The 11,955-nt window shown below is 41.2% G+C and overlaps 1 long non-coding RNA gene across 1 annotated transcript; it reads right to left on the bottom strand.

The window, feature by feature from the left end:
* Positions 1-4,929: 4,929 nt before the first annotated feature.
* On the bottom strand, positions 4,930-10,599 carry LOC142012527 (uncharacterized). The gene is made up of 2 exons (XR_012645385.1): positions 9,679-10,599; positions 4,930-5,574 (listed from the first exon to the last, which is right to left on the bottom strand). It is a non-coding gene; the product is annotated as an uncharacterized LOC142012527 (long non-coding RNA).
* Positions 10,600-11,955: the final 1,356 nt, after the last annotated feature.

The following is an 11,955-nucleotide window of genomic DNA, read 5'->3' on the forward strand; positions in this document are numbered from 1 at the left end:
CACCTTATAGACTAACAGATACATTGGAGCATAAGCTTTCATGAGCAAAGATCAAGTGATGAAGTGTGTCTTTGTCCACGACTGTTTATGCTCCAATATGCATTAGTCAATAAGGTAACACAGGATGTCTCATTGTTTTTGAGGATACGGACTAGAATGGCTACCATTCTGATATCTATAGATAGATTCCAACAACATAGTCACATCAGTGATCATTACACTGTAAGACCTGCTGCCTGAAATTGTATAGGTGAAGCAACTTTCTGTCCCCTCTATTGACAGAGATATATGTATCTCATAGAGCTGGAAGGGTCCTTCAGAGGTCATCAAGTCCAGTCCCTTGCACTCACAGCAGGACCTGTCACCATCCCTGACAGATATTTTGTAATCTATTTGCCCCAGAGCCCTAAATGGGCCCCTCAAGGATTGAGCTCACAGCACTGGGTTTAGCAAGCCAATGTCAAACCACTGAGCTATCCCTCCCAGAGGGAACTATGGCTAATAGAGATTTATGTGCCTAGGCTTTGTACCCAGAATTCCTTCAGTGGTCTTTTTTCTGAATCACTGCAACTGTACACAAACCAGTAATTAGTTGGATAGTAGAACCAAATAGAGAGAGAGAGAGAGAAGGTGGGAGGGGGGTTCCTAGTTTGTGGCAAAGAAGCTGTTCAAATGATCTATAGTTAGTCTAGGAAGAATGAGATTTTTATGGGCAAATGTCAGTTAACACTGACTCCACCATGCACACCCAAACTAACAAAAAAATCTGACAATAAAAATTTAAAGTAGGCAATGTGTGTGTACAGTGGGAAGGAGTTGCTTAAGAACGTATTAGAATTTGAGTCAACAATATTTACTTTGTATGTTTTTGACATGACATTTATTGTGAGTTTTAACGGTTACAAAGCTTTAACTTATTGAATTTCAACATCAACTGCCATTAAATATTTATCTAACCTCCCAATAATGTCTGCAACTGTGAAAATTTAAATCAAGAAACTAGAAAGCTGAATAATCATAATTTTGCAACTAAATTTAAATAGATAAAAAAATTTAAATAATGCTTAACAATAAACATTCATATCCATCTACTACTATACTAAAACCATCTGTGAAGTCTGTCTATATGCAACTGGTTCCCTTCCACAGAGGAACCTGCACAATTGGAGGGAGTGGAGGCAGGGTCTGGTGGGAAATGGTACAGAGAGGGCAGTTAACTGAAGCCAGAGAGAACAGCAACACAGCAGAGGGAACTCTTGTAGAGGCCTGTTCTACTTTCACTAAATAAAACTGAAATTCATGTAGGTAGGCTCAGTGGTGAAGGCTCAAGACACGGCAGACAGCACTTCCCAAGGGCCTAAAGATAGGCCTGCATTTCAGGATTCTTGGACTATGCTACATCTTGACACCAAACTATAAGTGACCTTTGGTGGACAGAGACCAGGGAAGCAATGTGACAAAAGACATTTGCCCATTGGATGTTCATGATAGCAGGTGGAATTAATGGACTGTGTTACTATGAGGAAATGTTTTATCATCATTCGTTTAGATATATTGCTGTGTAACCTCTTCCACCTCATAAAATTTTCTTTATTTCATAGAACATTGTGCTTTCAAAGGGGGAAGCTAGTGCCTATTTAGACTGTCATGGTAAGGTATTTAGTGACTGCAGAAATTCTGCGGAGTGGCTTGAGCCAGTGTTAGGTAGAGTTTCCTCTCAAAACAATTTGAACCTAGCCTTTGTGGCTCTGACAACAGACAGAAGGGTTACATAACAGGTTGTTCTTAAATGCTCATTGATATGTCTTGTAGATTTAGCTTAGGGATATGCATATTTCTTTCATGCATCTGATTCTATCACCAGAAAAAAAAAATCATAGGTCTCAAAGGTTCCCACAAAGATCTTTTTCTTCAGTTTCCTTTTTCCTATAAAAAGATAATTAACTCAAGAAATTAAATTTAATGAAAATTTAATGCTAGGTGCTTGACTTAAAACTAAAAACACAGTTAACTTCAGAGTTGAGGCTGACTTTCCATCCTTCGCTCCATTAAAGTGTGTGGGTGTTCCAGTGTTCTCCAAATGGTGGGTTTTATGCATCATATGTGTTGCTGCACTTCTACAAGTAATGTGGGTTAAAGTGTGATTCTAAAATGGTTATGTAAAATTTTTTCCTTCCTTATTAAATCTGGTCTTTGTGTTATCCAGTCAGGTCTGCTTGCTTTAGTGATACAAATACATTCTTTTTTCTTTCTTTTTACTCCTACAATCCCTGCAGAATGAATAATACTCTGGGAAGATGAACTGAAATGTTTTTTGGCTGACAAAATCAAATCGTTAACTGAATTTCAATAGGCATGACACCTGTGCAATGTCATTAACTTCAGATAATAACCTCGGTTACATCTGTGCCACTCCACTAAAGCAATAGATAATTCAGGGCACAGTCTAAAAACAATGAAATTGCAAAGGAGTGAACAAAGATCAGCATTTGGTCTGCAGAATCCTTGGCCTGTATCCACAGAGGCACTTAGGTTTTGCAGTGCTCAGTGTTGTGATGTCATAACTTTTAGACATCTGGAAAATCACCGACCCAACATTGCGATTCATCAGGACTGAGAGAGGTGCCTATGCTTTCTACACTGTGAACAGACAAAGATAGAAGCCTCACAGTGCGATCCACAAAGGCCAGTATGGTAGGTACAGAGCCACCTAAACTAGTCATTGGGTGATGTCAGTGACGAGGTTGTTAAGCCCTGTCCTTCTCACAGAGGCACTTATCTCTGTTAGTGATCCAGGAACCAGAACCTGTCTCTTGGGGTCAGGTAGCTTAAGTGCCTAGGCTATGGGGTATGGATTCCCCCCCAGGAACTGAGTTAGGTTCCCTCCTTGCTCTGTGTAAAAATAGCTGGAGGAGGTGGTGATGGGGCCCCACTCACAACTTTTTGACAAAGGGACTTAGAACACTCACTTACCTCAGAAGTGGGAGATGCAGGCTCAGTGCTCCCATGCCCAACAGAGGGGAAAGGGAGTTTGAACAGGGGTCCCCTCCCCTCTGGCAGGGAGTGGGAATTGACCCTGTGTCACACACCTCCCAAGTGAAGTATCGGAGGGGTAGCCGTGTTAGTCTGGATCTGTAACAGCAACGAAGGGTCCTGTGGCACCTTATAGAGTAACAGAAAAGTTTAGAGCATGAGCTTTCGTGAGCACAGACTCACTTCATCAGATGCTGGTCTTGGAAATCTGCAGGGCCAGGTATAAATAAGCCAGAGCAAGGGTGGGGATAACAAGGTTAGCTCAGTCAGCAAGGGTGAACTTACTACCAGCAGTTGATCTGGAGGTGTGAACACCAAGGGAGGGGAAGCTGCTTTTGTATTTAGCCAGCCATTCCCAGTGCTTCCCCTCCCTTGGTGTTCACACCTCCAGATCAAGTGCTGGTAGTGAGCCTCACCCTTGCTGACTGAGCTAACCTTGTTATCCCCACCCTTGCTCTGACTTATTTATACCTGGCCCTGCAGATTTCCAAGACCAGCACCTGATGAAGTGAGTCTGTGCTCACGAAAGCTCATGCTCAAAACTTTTCTGTTAGTCTATAAGGTGCCACAGGACCCTTCGTAGCTGTTACCTCCCAAGTGAGTGTTCTTACCACCAGGATGAAAGTTTTATAGGGTGAGCACGAAGACCACCACTTCCTCCTGCAGATTTTAAACAAGAGCTGATCCACGAAACAGCCTGTGAGTGTGTCTGCTGGACCATTCATGCAACGTTGGTGGACAAATGTGTCTCCTCCATGAGTTCATGATTCACTCTGGAACTTGAGTGGGAGATAAACAGCTGGAGTCCTAGAATGAAGCAGCAAGAGTATTTCTTACTTGAAAATTTGAACAAGTGAGCTTGAGCACCTACAGGGCTCAGGAGTCGTTCCGTGGATTGCCATAGAGCCTAAACCTGAGATTTAGGTGCCTAACCTGGCTGCTGTGAGACTAAGTGCCTTTGCAGGAGCTCACCTTTTGTAACTACTGATGGTGCAAGATTTAGAGAGATGACCGGTGTTTTTCAGACCCTAAGGTGAGTATGCAGAATTGGCAGTTAAGAAAATCATCTTTTTCTGGTAAACTCAGTAAACTTGATATACAAATCAGTGAGATGCAGTAGATGCAGAACCCCTCAATGCTGTTATTACAAAGCAACTTCTCACAGTAAAGCACTTTCAGGAATGGTCCCTGTCTTCTTTCAGAATGCCTTTATCTTTTTTATATGACAGAAGCTTTATTTTAATTTTTATTGTGTTGGTAGCTTAATATTTTACTAAGGAGCTATAGCTTTTAACAGTGGCTGTGGTCAGTTTTTATTAGAATTTTAATAACTTGAGAGGCTGATATTATCTTGGTTCCTGCCCAATGATAAATTTCATTCCTAGGTATGTTTTAAGCTTGTGTCACATTTTAGCTATGTTACAGATTTACATAGCTCTGCTTGTAAAAATGATCTCATTCTCCCAACCTGATAATGAAATCCTTTTTATAACTTGAAAGGCAGCTGCTTATTGATATGGTGGTTAAAATTAACAACAGTACAAGACGTTACGATGGTGTTGGCATTGCCTTATCCTGTTGTCCCAAACAGAATAGAATGGAATTGGTGTAAGAGTTGCTATTGAATAAGGTCATCTGTGAGGCTGGCTGTGCTATCATTGAACTTTTTAGAGACCTAGTCTTAGTGTCTCATTTCAAAACAAAGTCAATATTAATTATTCTATGTAACACTTGAACTATTCATCCCATCCTAAGGCAGAAAACAAGGCAAAAATGTCAGATACCACACAGAGTCCCATGTTCACAGAACAAACAGTTTAGGAAGAAAGATGTCCATGCAGCATCCTCCATGACAGCAGGAACCAAGGATAAGTTGTTTGCTGTCTACGGCCTTTCTTTTGTGACGAGAGCTGAGCAATGCCACTGGTGGTATGCTTTTTGTAAAGGCGGCCATTGGAATCTCCAGTGAAATCACTCTTCTTTCAAAGCCACCAGGGTTCAGGGTACCACTTGGTCACTGTGGGGGTCAGTAACCTGCTACTGAGATCAATTGTCTTCAAGTATAAAGAGATTCTTCTGAGGAGCTTGTCCAGTGAGGAATTCTCTGTAGGATTTTCTCAGATGGGAGGAGGTAAAAAACAGCATGCTTCTGTATTTACCCGGAGCCTCCTGAAATGAATTAAACACCTGCCAATATAACTTTGTAAGATATACAGTGAAAGAAAAGGAGGCACTCAATGACTCATAGCATATTTCTGTTTCTCCAATCCATTATTACAGCATTTGCCTAATTTTCACCAACTGACTTGGAAAATGGATGTTAAGTGCATCTTCACGTATGTCTTAGTTTTACTGCCTACGTTTCTATACTTTATGCCCACCACCATTGGCATGAAATTGTGAAGGTAAATTTGACTCTATACTCCTCTAGGACTGCTGAGGTCATTAATTACAGGACTTGGAGGTCAGCTAAAAGAAAATCACTGATTGGTCTGCTTACCTTGCTGATAGAGAGAAATTCTAGATGAAGTTGATGACACACTGCAAATAGAAAAATTCTGTGTTAAGCAAGGTATTTGAGAAGATGGTGAAAGCAATTAAGAGGGGGTATGAAGACTCTACAGCTATAAAGAGTTTATTAGAAGCATGATAGCTATGGTGCTGTAATGCCCATACTGTAACACTTCATACACTGACAGAAGTAGGGGATTCTATCAATGTAGTTAATCCACCTTTCCAACAAGTGATAGCTAAGTCAGTAGACAAATCTTTCCATGGACTCAGCCACTCCTATACCGGGTGAAGCTGACCTGACCATGATGCTCAAGTGCTGAAAATTTTTCACCTCCCTGAGCAAGACAGCTAAGCAGACATAAATTTTAGCTGTTGACCTAGCCCAATGAGGCATTATATAGGAAGATACAGCTGAAAGAGAACCTGCTGCAGAAGGTTGTAAAACAGAAGTTACAACTATTTGGACATATTTGCAGAGTGAACGATGAACAAAAAATCAAGACCCTCGTATTCGGCATAATGGATGGTTCGAACAGGAGAGGCAGACCCCACAGAGAATGGATAGATGATATAGTAGATTGGTGCAGAGCTAGTCTACAGAAACTAAGCCACTCTGCACTGGATAGGGAAAGAGGGAAGGAAATAGTGAGAGAGGCATCAGACACCAAAGGGCGCTGAGCCCACGGTTATTGATGATGATGATGATGAAGTCTCTCCATGTGACAGAGGTCAAAGGCCACAACAAGTACAAATGCTTGTTTAAAAATATCTGACTTCTCAGAAAGAGCATGACCTTCAGAGATTAAGTGTTCCAGAATCTGGCTTTGTGGTTTAACTTTATAGGGTGGGGTGAGCTAGACAAGCAGTTGGAGCTCCAACTAATATTTGTCATATGTCTAATTCTGCTTCGTACCATAGGTGAGCACACTAGATAGACTTGGAAGGAGCTCCCTGAGGGGTGTTCCCTACCTCTCTGAAACCTGCTTAAGACAGGCATAAATTCTTCATAACTATACATTGTTAAAGTTCATGAGATCTCAAATGTCGGTGTCACTTTATCAATAGACCTTCCATATCTTCTTATTTAGGTGCAAATGGGAATTATATTGCAAGAGGGGTGGGGAAGGAATTACACCATTGGAATTATACTTAATGAATTTAATGCACTGAAGAGTGACCAGAGTGACCACGTTTCCAAAAGCTGCATTGTTAGCTAGGGTTCTTATGATTTTTAATGTTGTTTTAGAGTGTATCCTAAAGACAGTTTTAGAATACTGTACTTCATAAAATATAAACATGGCTTTGTCATTTGTATTCATGCGGTGCTTGTTGAAGAATGGCTGCTGTTGGTACATTTTATGCATTGGCTCTCCAGGCAATTTTGAGTACCAGCTGTGCTGTAAGAGCTGAAAGCAAATGTTTTCAAATGAAGATTGGGTTTAGCTCTAAGGGTTTTAAGAGCACGAGGCAGGAGCAATCATCTCCTTTTAGCATATGAAAGGGGTAAAATAGCCAATTTTCAGATATGCAAAAGATCTGGGACTAACAGACATGAGCTTTACAGATTCCATATCCAAAAGGATAGGTCAACCTGGAGAACTTTGGCTGCTGTAGAATGTAGACAGCAAGAATTTTTCTCCTGGAGAGCCAACAGTTTTAAAGCAAATCAGTAGAGAAACAAGCTGCTGTGGGGAATAAGATGGGCAACTCCATGAAACTAACTGCGCTGCTCCGCTTCCCCTTGCCACTACCCGTGAGTGTGGGAGGGCTCAATCCCTGCTGCTGGCTTCAGTCCTGTAGCCAGCCAGGCTCAGGTTCCCCAGAAACGAGGCTGCACCCAGAAGGCGAGTGCTATATTTGGTTTATTGAAAGCACGTGACACCCGCGACGGGAGCCCCGGAGATGCCGCAGTCACCAGTGGGGGAAAACCCGACGCGTTGGAGCTTCGCTCGGGGAGAGGCTCTGTAACAGGCCTTTTAACACTAGCTGATAAAGCTAAATTTATTAACATAAGATTGCCTAAAATTGCCTGTGCATTCCTCATTACTATTTTTTGTGGCCTACTGCCAGCATAACCTTGAAGTTTTGACAAGCGCACCTTGTATGCAGTTGTTGCCGTGGCAGGGTTAGTTGTTTTGCAGCTTTTTACCTTGCACAGACTGGTCTGTTTAGATTTTCCTGAGGATTCACAGAGGGGTCGGACTGCACTCTTGACCGTTACAAAGTCTTCTTGCACCCTATAAGTCCCCTGCTAGTTTCCAGGCTGTGTCACTCAGTCACTCAAAGCATGGGGCTTGGGGGAAGAGAGGGGGTGGAGCAGGGTGAATCGGGTGACAAAAGTTGGGACTGGGGTGGCAGGGGCTTGTCCCTGCACTAGGAGTGGCATAGAGAGGAGTCACATGGGAGAGGGCCTTCAGGTGGCCTATTTCTCCCCCTTCCATATTTTTCCTGAGCAGTTTCACCTGTCCCCTAATCTGAGAGATAATCTGTTTATTCAAGAGGCCCAGTTCAAGCGACTCTTCAGAGTCTTATCTAGAGGAGACCATACAGCCTCACTATGCAAAACTATAATAAGCCATTAGTTGTTAATCCATGCACCGGGGTGGAGGTGGGGTGATGGGGTGACAATTGAAGCCTTCATGTAAAAATGGGGTGAAATCCTGGCTCCATTGAAGTCACTGGCAGATACACCGATGCAACTACAATGATCAAAATAACTGATTACTATGACTCCCAATGGGTGGAATAGTTACAATGTCACTTATCATTAATCCCACAAGTTTCTTGCCCCTGATCATATTGGGACACTCTATAGGATTCATAGTTGCACAAAGATCTTTCACATATGAACTTCTGTAGATGGTTCAGACAGAAGATCCTTGTGTGTTTTGAAGCAGCCTTGCACAGCTTTCAAAACTCAACTGGAAAAATTCTGTTCTCAGACTGTAAAGACACAGTACACGATCCAAAGAAAGCAGATAAAGTAGTCAGTGTATATTAGCACCAGTAAAGTACAATAACAATAGCCCTTCACTAGACATAACTATGCCTTTTTAATTGATAGCCAGAACTTTGCTGGTTTACTGGAAGGGGAAAATGTACTAGAATCTTGGAAAAGGCAAATTTAAACATCTCAAGATATCTTTATGTGGAAATTAAATGGTGGGTTTCATACCAGCTAAAAATATAATTTTTCATGCATTTTGAAGCTATATTGACTGATCTGCACTCAAATTACACAATCAAGTAAGAGGTGCAGCTCATAATTCAACTGAGAATCACTGATCGTTACAGGCAGGAATAGCCAACTACAAAATGTACATAAGACAAACTTTACAAGTAAAGGGTATATGTGGAAGTACTAACAGAGATTCCATTTGAAGCTATTCATAACAGACAGTGACATGAAAACAGCCTTCTTGATCTTCATGTTGTTTTTGTTTTTCCTACCCTTACTGTTCCCAATATTCAAGTCAAAGCTGTTATTTTTACGATCTCGCTCTTGCTGCTTCACAAGGGCTCGAGTCACTACACAGTGAAACACTTCATTTAGAAGGACAAAAGAACATTTTTTGATTCTGAAATTAAAAAAAAAAACACCTCTGTTTTCAGTCGATAGCTCCTCTTTGAGCTAATGAAGCTTTCAAAAGAAAATAGGGTGGTTATTGCTGGTCTTGTACTGTTCGTGGACAAAAGCCAAGGGAAGAGAATAGAGAATGAAATTGAAGACCTATGCAATTAAAAATATGCTAAACAATAGAAACAGGTAGCCACTGAACAAATTTGTCAAAAGCACCTAAACCAGCTCTTGAATGTATATAAGAATGAAAACAGTCCCTGGGGTACTCTGCTGGGATACCCTTTATTTCTGAGAGTCCAATTCATAATAGCTTCTGCTTACAAATAAGGAACTTTGTCATTGACTAGAGAGATGTACACTTCTGATTCTTCACAGTATAGTTAACAAATTTTTCATCTGATCTGACCAAGAGTTGCTAAATATTGCAATATCAACATAATCTTGTCATTACAATATTGCAATATCAACATAATACAAAGTCTTGTCATTCTCAACCCTTTTCTTTGAGTCCCAGCCCACCCCCAACATGTTATACAAACTCCACAGCCCACCTATTGCAACTTGTTTGTTTTGGCATATAAAAGCGAGGGTTGGCATTAGGAGTAGCAAACAGGACAGCTGCCTGAAACCCCATGACAGAAGGTCTCTCTGTGAAGCTGCATTCTTCAGCCATTAGTGGTGGAGCTCAGAGACCCAGGCTTCAGCTCTGTGGAGTGGGGCACTTTTTCTGCCCTGAGCCCAAAAGGCCTAAGGGCTGGAGGACATGGTTGCAAACCACTGTTGTAATCCATTTAACATTTGATTGATCTGCCTCAGAAAAGTGGCTCCTTTACTAATTAATCCAAAAGGTAACATTTTGAATTCTGGCATGTACTAGTGGTAAAAGCAGATTTTTTTTCTGTGCATTTTCGTTTGAAGGTTATCTGCCGATAAAATTCCAAGAGATCGAAACTGCTAAAATATTTTGAGCAAAGCAAGATACAAAGCCTTGCACCAACTCTAGGCAAGGGATAGGCACTTGGAAGAGGGACAATGTTGACTTTTCCATACACAGTTCAAAATCTTAATGTTGTCATTCTTGAGAACCAAGAGGTGATGCCTGGGAACTGTCACTCTTAAATCATCCTGACATCCAGCATGTTCTGCATCTCTGATGTGACTGTGCTCTTGCACCTTGCCAGTGGTATGGGGGGCCCAACTGTGGATGACCCATAAAATCATCCCTATGGGATCCCAAACTCCAACAAATCCTCCTTGGCTTGCTGTAGAATCCATGCTTGTGTGCTTGCAGTAGAAACCTACTTTTGCTTGTCAGTAAATCCATTGCATAGCTCAGTGCATTGAAGTGATGAGTCTTTTCGGCATCCAGCCCTCAAGCTCATGACTCTCAGTTTCCCCTTCAACTCAATAAATAAAACACCATCCTGGGTTCATATTCCTGCACTTCCACTAATGTGATATATACTATCACATGCCAGGAATGGCCCTGTGCCATGTATGCTGGATGGTCTCTTCCTTCAGGGATGAATGGATACAAAACAGACATAGGAATCTGAATACGCATAAACCACTAAATGAGCACTTGAACTTGGCAGGACACTCGATTTAATGACTTAATGGTTGGTGTATTATAACAAAGAGATTTTTAACACCCAGTTATGAAGGAGACCTCTGAATTAGAATTCATTTTCAAATTTGATCCCTATCATAGTGGACTCAACAAAGATCTCAATTATTTTATGTATTACGAGCACAATTTCCCCACCTTTGATATTTGCAGGAATGGCAGACATTCCACTTAACTGACACTTCCCAGGGGGGATTTTTTCCTCTCTGATGCTCTTTTCTCTCCTAGCCCATCTCTCCTTTTTACATTTAGTTGATTCCTCAGTTTTCTCTGTTTTTCCCCTGTTCTGCTTCAGAATCTGAAGAAGGGAGTCTTTCCCACAAAGGTCATTTTCTCATTAAATCACACAATTTATACGTATGTTTTCTGAGTTATTCTATTCATTCTCAGACTTCTAAATTTTATTCCTAAGGCATGGAGAGTCATTGGAAACCTTTGTAATGCAGCCTTGAAGAACTCCTGTATCAAAACCTGTTCGACTGGTATTTTATTAAATTTATTCAACACTGTACTAGACAGCTTTGCAATCAGTGTAGGGATTTTCTTGTTCTCTGATATGTCATGTACTTTTCGTAGCCTTTCAAAAGTGATATCGTCACCTGGTATACTGTCAGCTTCCGTGTATGTAGGGCACAATTTATCCCAGTTAGATGTTCCCTGGATATGATTTGCTTACTGTTTGATTTTCTGCCCTTACTCTCCACATCTCTTGAGGCTACATCTACAATAGAAGCATCTGTCTACAGAAGTTACTGTCAGAAGAGATGTCCCAACAAAACTTCTGTCAACAGATCCTGCTAATACATAAAAGCATATTGAACTTTTGATCCACTCTGTTGAGAAAAGGGCCCCCCAGAGCATCTACAAAGCTTTTTTGTCAACTATTTCTATCTACAAAACACATTTTGTGTGTAGAAGCTCCACGAGATTTGTCTACAAAACTCTCTAGTGTAGACATTAGCCCTTGATTTTTATGCTAGCATTGCCCTTCCCTCACTTCCTGTTTTGTGTTGCGTTTGAGCCTTTTTCAGCTGTAGTCTCTCTGTCTGTCTCTAGTTCTAGCCTCTGAAACTTCAGATGTGTCCCATTTGAGCTCTATGGTTTTATCCTATTCCATGAGTAGATTTTTCATCTAACCTCATATTTCCCCTCTATAGAATATGCAGCAACCTGAGCAGGATTTTTCTGGTGTATTACACAC

The sequence above is a fragment of the Carettochelys insculpta genome, chromosome 4, assembly GCF_033958435.1.
Source record: "Carettochelys insculpta isolate YL-2023 chromosome 4, ASM3395843v1, whole genome shotgun sequence".
Taxonomy (NCBI): domain Eukaryota; kingdom Metazoa; phylum Chordata; order Testudines; family Carettochelyidae; genus Carettochelys; species Carettochelys insculpta.